We start from the raw sequence: 14,644 nt of genomic DNA on the forward strand, positions 1-14,644 counted from the left end.
ACTCTGTGGAAAGAGAAACTGAGGCACAAAAAGGGGAAACGGCTTGACTTGAGTCTAGCAGTAACCACAATTAGAAACCTATTTTGTTCTATGACTCATCACACTTTGTCTGAGATTGGGCTTTTCTCACTGTTCCCTGAGATATCTTTTGGACTTGAATGAGCACTACATGTAGTATTTCACCTCCAGACCAGTAAGCGTTTTACATGTTTAACTGTATATATTCTGATGGCATCATCCACATGTCAAGCCTGGGCTGGTCTCTCAGTACATCTCCGCTGGGTGGGGAACTTTGGTTATAAAACTGCATACATGTAACCATGGACTGCATGCATGTAATCACACAGGGCCACTCCCAGATTCCAACCAGCAAACAGGTGGAATCCACATTAGAGTTCTCCACCTTCTAGTTAGGAAGGTCGTACTTGTCCTCAAAATGCCCTCTCCACCATAATTTTGATTCTAGAGCTTAAAGTTATCATCAAGGGTCCAGGTTCCTTCATTGTTTCATCCTCTTGGGTGTTAGTGTCCTCCTCAGGCCAGTAGCAAGGTGGCCATAGCAGCTCCAGCATCATATCCAGACACCAAAATGTGCAGATAGAGAAAGACTGTTCTTTTCTAATTGTTTCATAGGAGAAAGGAAATCTTTCCCAGCAACCCCCCACCTGCCGAATTTCTCTCATGTCTTGTTATCCTAGCAGGAATAGAATTTCCATCGACCAGTCATGCTCATCTCTGTAGCAATGGTTGGGGTCAGCTTTCCCTGAGGTGCATGACAGTAGCTGGTAAAAATTGGGGTTCTGTTAGTTACAAACAGTGGGGAGCAGATGCTATGTAAAGAGCCAGCTGTGTCCACTGCACTTGTCGCAGCCTGCGTTTGGTTGCAGTTTGGACAACATAAGACGCTATCAATGGTATGGATTGCAGAGGGTTGTATGGCAGTGGCAAAGAGCAAGTGGATGGCTCAGCTCAAAGACAGTATGGCCAAGCTTCTGAAAGTCAAAAACCATCAAGGAGGGACAATCTCCATGCAGGACAGCCCCCCTCACGTCTGGCTTCTACTGGCATGTGTTGTTTCAGCTTTTTTAAACGAGAGCAACTACTGGAAATATTCCTAGCATTAAAATATGCCCATTAAGTATCCAGAGATTGAAGGGTCTTGTTTCCTGATAAGCTCGGTAGCCAAGGGATAACAGAATAGAGATGGTTGTTGCAAATCTTAGGAATCCTGGATCTCATTTACAATTATGTGTTGCTGTAAAAAGCATAATTTTATCTCTTCCAAAGTGAGTTTACAGTAGACAAAATACAGCCTTTTTAAAACCAGCTTATGGCAAGCGTGAAGCTATGTGTGCCCAAAGAATAAGACCTTGCTCTCTGCCATTGGTTTACGTAGATTTGAGGTTCTTCTTATCTGCTGTGTGCTGTCTACATCTTCCTGGCAGCCATGTTCAGGCCAACCTACAGAGTCTCAGTCAATAAATACTTATTGCCCATCTTGGAGAAGAATAATTAAGCTATGTAATTTATCAAACATTTATGACACAAAGGTCATCATGAATGGGTCTTTGGTGATTTGTTTGAGCTTTCCTAGCATGATTGTAAAAATAATGGAATAATGGTTTCTCTGGTCTGTGTTCATTAATCTTTTTCTTACTAAATAATCTTTCATATTAATCTTTAGATATCTAATCACATACATAGGTGTTTTGTGTACAAGTCTAAAACAATGTAATTGTGCACATGGATTTTTTTTCCATAACTTTCTAATCAGCTTGCTTTCTGCTGCCGTTTGATTTCAGTTGACACTTCAGTGTGATTCCTAGAGACAGAGGCTGGAAATTAGCTTTTGATTGTTTTGCTCACGATTTTGCAGTGCTGACTATATATGGACTGTTAATGCATTATCAATTACTTATTCTGATTAAAAGCCTTTGGAGATTTAAAGATCACTGCACAGAGAGTTCAAATTACAGATTGTCCCCTTTTTCATTTTTAAAAATTTGAATTTTTAACATCACTGTTCAATAACTGCCATTTTCTTTTACAATAAATTTTCCTGTGCTGGGCTTGAGCAAATAAAACTTCCTTTTGGTGTACATTTACAGGGTAACTGAGAAAGGATTGTAAAGGCATAGAGAGAAAATGGGTCACAGTCTCCTTTTTGAAATGATACATACAATTAAACCCAACCAGTGACTATCACCATGCTGCTGCTTGCTGATGGGATTTAAATTTGCAAGCAAATGTCCTATTCCAAAGAACGTTAAGGAAATTTTGAAAGAGGGAAATTAAATGGGAGACTCAAACTATCTATTTTGAATTTGAAGGTAGTAATTTGACTTTGCTCAATTTTAAATAGATAATAATAAGAACAAAATATTTTAGGCAGTGACCCAGCAGAAAGACTGTAGCAAAACAGTCAGCATCAAATTCCTAAACTCCAGGGCCCGGGTGATCATTAGGGCCGCTAGCTAAAGAAGAGCCACGTGCTTCCCTGAGCTGAGAGCATAAAGCTGGAGAAGACAGACTAGGGGCCTTATACTGATGGCCCTTAAATTGGGGCCAGTCCTCTTTGAAGTCAGCTAACAGCAGACTCTGAAATTTCAGACAAAGCTGAACACTTTGCCAGCTTCAAAACAGTCGTTAATTTTAAAGTTTGTGACACAGATACAATTGCGCGAGTCTTGTTTTATCCCAGACAGCGCCCTGAAACTGCACAGGTGCGTGGACCTCAAAGCAAGCCCCGGGAAGGGCTCTGGCCCGGGTGTTGCCTATAGTCGCTGCTTTCCTTCCCATCCGCAAGAAATCCAGTCACAGCTGCTCCCAGTACCATGGGAAAGGGCACAGCCTCCAGGAAAACAGGAAGTGGATGGTGAGCAAATTGCCCTTTCCATAAAATGGGAGGAAATCCTTGACTGTGGGAGAGACTTGGATTGAAACTATGTCCCTATTCAGCAGTACATTAGAAAAGATGGAATTGAATTTCCAGCCTCTTACAGTTATAGCTTAAAAACCATTAAATCCACCCAATGTGAACTACAGATCAGGAGATACTTAGAAGCCAAGCAATGCCAATCACAATAGGGCTATGTATAGCATTTAATATCAACCTTATGACTTTTTTTTTTTGCTTATATACTAAATTGTGTAAGCTGACAGTTAAATAAATAATTAAAAGGATAAATATCTAAAACTCATAGCTTCTGATTATTTCACTACATTTTACTATTTCTGTACTCTTGAGGTTACTTAATGTGTATTGATTCGGTGTGTGAAAATACTATCTGTCAGTGTGCTGTGAGCATCTTTTCTCAATACTGCATTTCAGTGACTCACATTGGTATCTTGGAATTTACACCACAAAACTTGGCAAAGGTTACAAATCAGGGCTTGACTTATTGTTTTGTTAATTGTCTAGATATAAGAAAGTGATAGAGAAATATGTTAATCATGCATAGTAAATTTAAAGTGTGTCATGTCTATAGGCAATACATTGTGGATAGCATGAAAAATTGAATTTTCCTTCCACTTTTCAAAAACTATTATCCAGTTCAGCAAAGAAGTCAGTCAGGTGACAGTTGAACCAGTAAAGTTCCAATATAAGTCTTCCTGGTTTCATTTTCATCTTACTCCTTAACATAAAAATATAAACCAACATCATATCAAGTCTACATCTATTTGCCAATAGTAATAAAAGGTCAGCTACAGATATAAGAATTCAGCAAAAATTAATGAATAGCATTTGTGAGAATCAACTGGCTATATGGAATACACCACAGAGCATTGTATATTTTATTACTACTTGTAAATTTTGTCCTGCACATCTTTATTGTCAGTAAAAAATTACTAATCAATATATGTTTATGTAGAAAGATGCACACATTTTGAATCCAGATAGCTGATTGCAAAACATTTACCAACATGCCAACACAAAGGAGTAATACAAAAGAACACGAATGTTGAAAGAATAATTATTTCCTTGAAAGAAAAATTAGGACACATTTAACTTGGATTTTCCTAAGTAAACATTCAAACACTAAGCTGACACAAATAATCACAACTGATGTCTGTTCAGGTTAGGCATGAAAACCAACTTTTTTGACATCAAGATTTATAAGATCTTCTTTCTGAGTTAATATAAGTATAAATTTTTCCCAGGATTAAGGAATGGATATCTTGGTTTATCAAGAATTGTTCTATTTTTAATTAAATTATCATTATTTTGCTAGTTAATAAATACATAGGCATTATGAACCAAGCATTCCCTTCCTGACAAGAGCCTGCTGAACTATTTTTCTTAGGATTATTATGAGATAGTAAAAATTCAGGCATTATTCTATCTTTAATTTCTATCCCCCAAGGCCTTCTGGGACTTAAAACTATTACCTTATAATGGCCCTTTATAAGATGGGTCAGTTTCTCTCTAGAGAAAACAGCAATACTCAAGAAGGGTTGGCTCCTTGGACACAATGGATCTTGACAGACATTTGCAGTCAAAATCTATATCCAATCCACTCATTCAATCATTCTTTTCAGATTTTTATACTTGAGCCCTGCTCAGTATTATCATTGGATAGATGGATCTGAAATTAAGGGCACCATAAAACAATATAATCTAATATTCCTTGGAGTTCTACAAGCAACTTGCACTTTTTTCCAAGGTTAGGGAATGGCTTTTTGTCTGCCAGCTGATTTGGTGTCTGCTTTCAAAACTTTGTTTCATATCGAATTCAAATGATTCTGCTTAACAACCTAAAATACAAATGACTGGTGATGTTACACTTGTGATACAACTCTTATCAGAGACAGACTTGCATATGGTGGATCAATAGACCCTTTCAACTGTCAATAGGAAAAAACTAAAAGGAAATGGAAAAAAAGCAAGCAATATGGTAATATAATTTGGCCATGTATTGCTCTCTGTGCAGTGCTGAATCCCTAGAGGCTTGAAGATAGATGGTGATGGCAGACTGTAGTTTGCTACAGAGTTTGCATTCATATCTTGCCATTTATTTTCCACCCACAGTTTATTGCTGTGCTTCATTCCCTACTCATACCAAGCACGTCTGAGAGAAGGGCCTCTTCCTAGACTCCGTCTTTCTCACTTTCCTGCTGTCACTGCTCTCCTGGCTCGGCTGCTCCTGTTGGTCTTTCTTCTTCCAGGATAAAAGGGCTCATTTGTACACCCACAATTTACTTTCTTTGGAATTCACATATAAATGCATAAGATAACAGCGTTTTCTCTGATTGAATTTCATATTTCCTTGCAGGAGGTAATAACTTCAACATGCAAATTTGCATTGATAATATCAACCAGTCTGAAACTCTCCTTTCATTGATTCATAGATATGTTCCTATTAAGAGTCTTGCTTTATTGAAACTAATTATCAATTCCCTATTTTTCTTTTTGATATTCTGTTCCAGACTTCCATCTGCATTTTCCTTTAAACTAGATTGCATTCATAGATTAGTTGGTATAGTCTGTTTGGACAGAACTGAAATATTCTGTCTGCCTGGCAAACTATGTGCCAAATGCATGAACCATAAATTTAATCTTTAGGAACACACAACCTATATACGTATCAGCTTTTTTGTAAGTGTTTTTTCAAGTTTTCATATTACTGTGTAGTCAGCTGTTTAGACAGCTTACAAAAAGAGAAAAGAGGAAGAAAAAGAGAAAAGAAGAAGAAGAAAGGGTATGTCACATTTCATTCATTCATCCAGTTTTTCACCAAACATTAATTGAGTGCTTACTTGATGCAAGGCATTGTACTACTCTGGGGGCAATAAAAGTGAGGTACACATGGCCTCTGCCCTTGGATTTTACTTTCCTGTGTGGAATACATACGCGGAACAAAAGTAACGATGGTTCTATTTGACAAGTCTTGGTGTGGAGGTTTGAGCAAGTGGCTGTAAACGCCATGTCTGAGTACAGGTATCACCCGCTCTTCCCAGAGGGCAAAATCCCTCTCCCACCTTGATAAAACTGATCCAGTTACTGTGAAGAATTATTAACCTCGACAGCCTTCATACATACAGAAGAGGTAAAAATAATACTTTATTAAGATTCAGGGTTTAGGAAAGAAGACTAAAAGCTCTTGCTTGCTCAGATTATACTTTTGTCTTATCTGAACTTGACAGGCTTGCAATGTTTCACTTCAAAAGATGGTTGAATGTTGTTGCTCAAAGTAAGAAAAAAGAATCAGCAAATATTTCTTACTTGTACGACGACTGGTTGTTCACAACGAAAATGTTTACTGTTACCAATGTAGAATTATCATGGCTGGCATTGGTTTTAATGATAAAGATATATGATAGAGCTATATATAACCACTCTAGTGTCATATGTAGGTGAAACAACTGAAAGTTATAGAGATTATTTGTAAGAAATATAGAGCAAGCTAGAGAGTGCCCTTTTCTGCATTGAAATAAAGAGCTTTTGTCTGATAAGTAACAGTCATTTGACCTCAGATCATTAAGTGGTGAAAGTCTAAACAAGAAAAAGTAATGTTTACCTAATGTTGGGAAAAGCATCAGGATTTATGACCAGACATTAAAGATTATGTATAATTACAGCAATAAGTGTTTGTGTAAGAGTAGCTATTATGCTGAAGAAAGAGAATAGTAGGAAAATCTCAGGCAAAAAAAGTTAGAATAAGAATAGGAGAAAGTTATAGTGCTCAGAATTATTGCTTATAGAGGCAGAAAGTATAGTGCAAAAAAATATATCAAACTCTTGAAAAATAGAAGATATAAATATGTGAAGGAAAAAATGCAAACCCAGTAGAGCTAAATCAGTTTACATGGTGAAGATAACTTCATTGTGGTACCCATGATTTAATTGATCATAAATTTACCCAAAGACATGGGTGGCCAATTTTTGGCAATATCTCAGTGATCTCTAGGATACATTGCTAAGATGGCCTGATACGTAGTTTAGTAAAATGCAGGGCGATTCAGTGAACAGTTCTTGCAAATCCACGTCACAGCACTGGACTAACCAATTTTTGAATCTTTTAGACCAGACAAATTAATTAGGTGAAACATTTTTTTTCCAAGTCACTTGCATTTCAGAGAGATTTCCATCTCCAGCTCAACTCACAATTGATCCCTCTTTTGGAGTCATTTCTTTTCCTTATAAGCCAACAGGAAATGTGTCCTCTGTTTCTTTTCTCTATAGTGTTACACATATGCTAGCAACAAAGTTATTCTAAAACAGAAGTTTGTGGTAGTGAACATTTTCCAATCAGAAATGCACAAATCAAGCAGACCTACCTAATTACTGTCCTGTACCCATGGAAGTTCAAATAATAAAGAGTTGCAAAGGTTAAAAAAAAAAGCATACATTATTTTTCAACTGTAGGTGGCTTAAATTCTTACATTTTCACCATAGAGACAATGCCAGCAGTGGACAGTGGAATGTGCTATGATCTCTAAACTGCAATCCAGTTCATATAATAATGTCCATGTTTTTCATCAGTACTTTGGTTTTTTCATATAACTGTTTTAAAATTACTTAGTTGTAAATAAATGCTCCTAGTTCTATAGATGAGACAAGAATTTGGAAAAATCTATTTACACACTATTTACTGACTGGGATTTTATTTCAGTCACATATTGCATCTCTTAAGTGTTTGCCGAGTTTATCAACACTAGTTTTTGGAGTTCTCATGTTAATTTGAGATAGTATGATACTCTTTGTTCACAACTTTCAAAATTCGTGTATTATGTCGAAACATTTACACATGAACACTACTATTTTTTTATAAGAAAACAAATCTTTATAACAAAAGGATAGGATTAGATTTTCCAAAAATTAAAAAATTAAACAGGAGATGGGAGTCCTCCACACAAGAATTTTAGGTGTCCTGAATTATAATTCATCCACTTACAGGGCAATTACTGCAGCTTTCCTTTCTGAATGCTGAATGTGTGCATGTGTGTTTTATCGAATTCATCACTCATATCCAAGGAATGTGGGGAAGGAGAAAAACCCCAAATAGTTTTGTTGCGTATTAGTCACCAGGGTAAAGCAACATCAAACGAACTTCACACACTTCTGTGAAGATGAAAGTTCAAGTATTCAATAAAATGAGGCTCGGGAATTATCTGTGTATTTTTGGTTTCCATACTTTATTTGTCACCAGTAGCAACACATAATTGGTGACCCTCATGCCAAATAATTGTCTTCAAAGGAAATTGTGAGATTAAAGCTTATCATCACTTCCTTTGTTTATTGTATCCATAAATGCTTTAAATAACCCTCCTTTTTCCTTCTTCTTAAGAAAATAACAAACTTTTATTACTATCAGTGGAGCTGTGTGAAAGTTGGAAAGTTGTGCCCACCCATACCCTTCAGTAAAGGAAAAAATAAATAAAAAAGAGATTAGAGCTATTGAAATTATTTACATGGCTCCATTGTTTCCAGGTTGATAAATCAGCTACTGATATTAGGGAAGAAAGTGAGGGGGAAAAATAACCAAAGCCTGTAACCTGAATCCAAAGCCAAATCTATTGTACTTTCTTCTTTGCCATGCAAGAGAACTGGCGTTAAAAAGCAAGTGTATAGCCTCTCATATTTTATTGAAAAATAAATGATAATGAGGACTAGAAAACCTTCCTAAATGGCACAAATCCTAAACCAAAGGGTGAAATGGATGGCAGTTTGCCATGTCGGACCCACTGATGTGTCCTCTTGGCCTTGTAAAATTGTAATCTTAAAATTTGGGAAATGTGGCTTAAAATTCTAGCTCCTCTTGGAAATTGTAAAGAACCTTCCATAGTGACTTATGGTCCTTCAAATTAGCCATCAGTGCAGTGGGGCAGTGGTTGCTACTTGAGGACAAGGTCAGGCCAGGAGCTCGCCAAGCACCAGTGACTCCCCCCTTACCCTGCATACAGCCCCCAGCACTGATGCTGGGAATCAGTTTGATTCATCATTATTCCTGAGCTGTTGTTTTTCTAATAGAATTAAAGGGAAGACAATTATGTCTTATAGTCAGGCGCCTATAAAAAAATGGAAAAATGAAGCTCAAACCTATGGAGAAAAACGAAGGAAAGTATTGTTCTTAATGAAGAATATTTGCACCTCTGGCCCATTCCACTCATTTATAGTTCCTATAGCATTTGATTTGCAGCCTCTCTCCCAAGCATAGGGTCTCCCACCCCATCTTTTCTTATACAGGCAAATAAACCAGACAATCCGCACCTAGTGACATTAATGACAGAAATAGGAAAGGAACGCCCTTGGAAGACAAGTGTTTCTATGTGCCGCTCCCTTATTCTACCCTTTTCCCATCACAGTTGTCACACGAGTAAGCATGTTGTCATCTTGAAGGGCAGGGTGTGATAAGCTAGAACCCTCCCTGCCTAGTAAATGGTCTCATTTGAAGATTTGAGGCTCAGTTCCAGAAATATAATGTGTGAAGGTTGAATTCATGAAAGTTTGATTAACATGAAATAATATTAAATGGTTCTACATTGAGATTTTGTTTTTACTCTGTAGCTGTGGAAATAAAGTCTCCCTTTAACATTGCAAGTGGAAGTATAAAAAGAGCATTGTGGGAATTGATCACTTTTTATGTTTTGTTTCTCATGTTTTATTTTTAATAGCTTCACTGACGTGTAATTGGCACACAGTAAACTGCAGATTTGTAAAGAAACTTTACAATTTGATAGGTTTTGGCACTTGTATACCCCTGTAAAACCAGTGCCAAAATCAGGATAATAAACATATCCAACACCCTTAAGTTTCCTTGCGCCCCTTTGTAATAGCTTCTAATCTATATGTGTGTGCATATAGGTATATATATATATACATGCACATGTGTACATATATACAAATAACTATAATTTTATGACAGTACTGTAAATGTAGGAAAAGTTAGCAAATTATAATTTTTAATAACTGAAATTCTAAATAAACTGAGAAGTAAATCCATTATAATCTAATTAGTAAATATTGTTAAAATGTCAAATAGCAGTGTTAAAAACTACAACTAATGATAAAATTGCATATTGATCTGGGGAGAAGGAAAACTGGTCACAGCGATTTGATAGAGTAGTTTGAATGCAATATTTGTGAAGTGTAAACACATGCACACACAATATTTATAAATCCCTTAAAAGGAATCTATATATATATGTGTCACCATCAGACTATATATAAAAATACCATCAGACTGCTATTTACTATCAGACTTCATATATATAAATCCCTAAAAAGAATTACTATCAGACTGTGTGTGTGTGTGTTTTGTGTGTACATACACACATACATATAAATTCCTTTTTAGGTATACACACACACACACACACACACTCCACACACGCATATGCTCACACGTATACATATACACACTATGCAAGCACAGAGGCACAGAAGCTGCTGCCAGGCATTGGAGGAGAGGCTCTCTTGGGCCCTTCTGCCTGGACAGTTAGAAACACAATCTGTGAATATGTCGGTTAATATTTGGGCCCAGTTTCCTCAGAAGACCTATTAGTCGGGAGAAACCAGTGGCAGCTTTTAAGATATATAGAACTCATTACATTGGAACCGCATTGATACAACTGGTTTCAGGGGGAACATTTACATTTAAAAGTCGGAATATATAATGTGGCTTCACAGCACTCTAACAAACACACACAGAGAACAGCGAGGAGGGGGGGACATAGGACACAAGAGGCATAAGGTAAGCTTATGAATTCTCGCCCTCATTTCAGAAGTAGCTAAGTGACAATACAGGTTTCACTCATGTGCATGTATGTGTGTGTGCCTAGACTCATCTTGCTCAAACCATTCAGGGTTTCTTAAAAGTGTTTTGAATAAACTGCTGAATCAGTTGGGATGCTTTTGCTGCAAAAAAAAAAAAAAAAAAAGGCTACTCAAACTGGTTCGATCCACAAGGAAATGTATACATTCCCCATAACAGGGATTCTGGAGGTTGGCGGGCTCATGAAGCCACGTTCAGTCATGTGTCAACTTCTGAACCAATCACAGTGGCCGAGGGAACGTCGTGCACCCATTGGGTCAGAGCCAGAGGCACAAACCAATCACCAGCGAGGAGAATGGGGTTACAATGCTTGATTGGACAATCAGGATCCCGACTCCCAAACAACATGGCGCTACCCGAAGTCCGAAGGGGGAGGAAGGAACACGATGAATAAGGACAGTGGCCGCGAGGGACTGCGTGGTGCTTGGGAGAACAGGCTAGAAGAGCAAGACTGCTTGGGTTTATGCCTAGGCTCTGTTTCTTATTGACCTTAGGCAACTTGCTTACTTTTTCTGGGCCTGAACTTTTTCTGTTGGAAGAACAGGTGCTTTTGACCTGTGATTACTCCTGAAGCATGACACTCGCTGGCACTCAGCAAATCTTAACTAGTATGAAATTGGCCAGCATTTAAAATGGGGGACATCGTGCTTAAAAATCTTGAAAAAAATGCATATTGATCTAATTTTTCAGATCTAATTTTTTCAAAAAAAATAGAGGCATGTGGCGATGCTAGTATTTTTGCGTGAAAATAACAGGCTGAGGCGCGGTAACAGCGGCTGCTCCCTTTAGATGTGAGGTAGACTCTTTGGGTCTTCTCTGTACCCAGGGGCCGGCGATACCTGACCCTTGGTCTCTGTCCCTATAAGTGTGTCTGTGTGTTGCCTGATCTAGTCAAATTGGAGTGGTAAAGTAACTGAAGCCCTCATTTAAGAAGTCAGAAAAATGTTATGGTTCTATTGTCAAATTAGTCTTAAAACTTTCAACTTTCTGCTTAGTTCGTATATGGACACAGTTAATGCAGGGCCATTTTTCTTCCTTCTTTTAGTTAGAACATTCAGTAACTGCACATATTGCTTTTGAAGAGATGTCTTAAAATTTGCCCTTTTAAAGTTCAGGGAAATTTATCTTCTCATTCACCTTGTGGCACATCCCTTTTCTGTATGAGATGAAGTTTTATGAGACAGGTAAGCACAGATCAGGAATTTTCAGATCATTCATTAAGTGTTAGAGGGTCTCTGCATGTGATTATTATTGTATCTTGTCATAAACTAATTAAATCCTGATCTTATTTATTGTTTTGAAAAAATACACACATGGGATTATTAAATGTTTTTCTCTGCTTTGCTTTATTAGTTTTCAGGGTGCACTGAAGTCATACTTCAGGAATTTGAATTTAAAAGTTGAGCTGATACCAGTTTGTAGCCAAAGGAAATGTGTAAATCTCCAGGAAAAATAGCTCAAGAATAAAAATCAAACTCTCAAAAAAAAAAGTATCTTTTTATAGCTTATAAAAATGGAGTAGCCCACACTTGCACAGTCCTTTATACTTTCCAGAGCACTCTGATGGTGGCCTCTCACTGTTTAAATGGCTGCTAGTTTGGAAGTCCTTATAAACGGGTTGAATCAAAGGCCATTGTGGTTCCTTGTGTTTGTGGGTCCTAGAGCCCTTGCTGGTGTCCAGTGCTCCTGAGAACATAAGCCTGAGCTCCGTGGCCTCCCCCCAGACAGCTGAGCCCTGACAGGGCCTGCTTGCTCATCCCTCCACATTTTTCTATTCAGAGTCCTGGGTGGGGTGGGGTGGACTCCACCTACCACGGATAGACTTAGAGCTGCCGCGTGTGACACGCTGAGCAGTGCCCACGACTGACAAGGGAAAGATCGTTTTCTCTTCCTGCTCTGGCACATCAGCAAGGGCCCACGTTTCCAGGTAATGAAGAAAAAGAGAAGTAAATAAGCGCAGTGTCTATTGGGAACGCTTCAGCCTCTGTCGCTGCTTTTAAACTGACCCAGTTCAGTTGAAACACTTGGAGTGGCAGCTCACAAGCCACTTCAGAGAAACCACCAGTGCTAATTGGAAGCCTTTCTCCGAGCCTCAGCAGGCAGCTCAGTGCCCGTGGACACCAGGGCTCTGACTTTAGCTTCTGCTCTGCGGTGCTTGCTATGACTCAGGATTCTGACCCAAGAGCTAGGGGTTATGAAGGCATCGGAGAAGCAGCTGTGCCTCGAGCGAGTTCGCTTGGATTTGTCTGCCTGCCACCTCTCACAGGCACAAAAATTAAAAAGAAAAGAAGGATGGAAAATGAACCATGTGGGGTAGCGTCCAGTACCCATGCTGAATTTAGTGTTTCAGTCTCATCCCTCTGTCAGTGTTGCACACTGGGGAAGCTAATTTTGTAAGCTTAAAGTTGCAAAGAATTGGACCATTGCTCAGTACGTGCTTTATATTTCAGAACAATTTCAAAGTACGAGATAGGTAATGAGGCTTTTTTTTTTTTTTTAATTAGGAGTATTTTAATCCTCCCTGCTGTTTAGCCCTAATGGAAATTGATGCATATAACCTCTTCAAAATGTGTGTTTCTTAGCATGGTGTAAGATAATAATTAATAATAAAAACTTGTTTGTTGGTTACTTAATATATGCTAGGCACTGGCAATACAGAGCTGCCAGGTATGGAAGGATTAAAAAAAAACAGCTGGAACTGCACTTGCTGTCCAAAGCTGATTAGTGCTTTACAATACTAACAACATAGCCCTGTCCATTCTTTATCAGCCTCTGGAGAGGTTCGGATCAGAAAATGGACTAAATTGTTTGATACCTTAAGTAATGATCTCCTCAGAAAAAAAGTAAACAAATGAGGAAGAATATGTCATAGTGGGAAGCCAGAAATGCAATTCCAGCTAGAATCCAGAAGATAAAAGGTAGAAGACTTCCTACCTTCATGTCCTTGAGAACTCAAGAAAGCCAGAGCAGCAGAGAAATTGCACATGCAAAGCTTTGCCTTCCCCCTTTCTCATATGAATTAAGAATTCCATGGTGTATGGTTTTTAGCATTCAGAAATAGGCATGTTTTTAGAGGCATGGTTTTCAAGTTGTATGAAGGCATTGCTCTCCCTGGAGATGAATATACCTTCCGTGAACTTTGCTCCATCCTGGGATATTGAAAACACTGAAAAGGGAAAGGACTCTACAAGCAAATGATGCCATGTTTTCCCCACCGAATCTTCTCACCAAGAGCTAGACTGAGTCTACCTCCCTGCTTAATCAGATGACTATAACAAGGGGGAAAATGTGTGGAGAAAAATCACATTTAACCAAGTTGAATGGTAGTTGTACAATATTTGCCCGGTAGTTATCTATGCAAAATTCTACTTCCTAAGTGGAGGGAAAGCCATGTACCCAAATAGATAATTGGATCAAATATATTAAATTGCATTTAATTCATTAATTACATTTATTAAAGTTAATAAAAATTATTTATTAAATTTATTACAATAAGGATTGAAGGAAGAGAGTAGAGTAGAGAACTAAGCAGCACTCTGCTTCTTACTGAATGGTTCCAACGTGGTCAATACCCATTGTATACTTTATAGCCCATGAAACTATTTAAGATGTTCAGGAACAGTCTTTATGGTGTGGCTGTAAAATGGTGAGGATATCTGTCTCTAATTTTTAAAAATATCCATGAACTGCACATGCAACTGTCCTGCAAAATAGCCTTGAAGAAAATATACCTTTTCTAAAGAATGTGCAAAACTCTCTGCAACATCACTTCTAGGATTACCCTCAAATCTAAAGAATTAGCTGGATGAGAATATTACCATTTTTTATAGTCACTCTTTGCTTTGATTAAGCTCTATAACATTCTGAAT

The 14,644-nt window shown here is 37.9% G+C and overlaps 1 protein-coding gene across 6 annotated transcripts in view; it reads left to right on the forward strand.

The window, feature by feature from the left end:
• COBL (cordon-bleu WH2 repeat protein) overlaps nucleotides 1-14,644 on the forward strand; it is a 289,300-nt gene that overhangs the window by 226,644 nt on the left and 48,012 nt on the right. The window lies entirely within an intron of this gene.

Source organism: Choloepus didactylus, chromosome 5 (genome assembly GCF_015220235.1).
Source record: "Choloepus didactylus isolate mChoDid1 chromosome 5, mChoDid1.pri, whole genome shotgun sequence".
Lineage (NCBI taxonomy): Eukaryota > Metazoa > Chordata > Mammalia > Pilosa > Megalonychidae > Choloepus > Choloepus didactylus.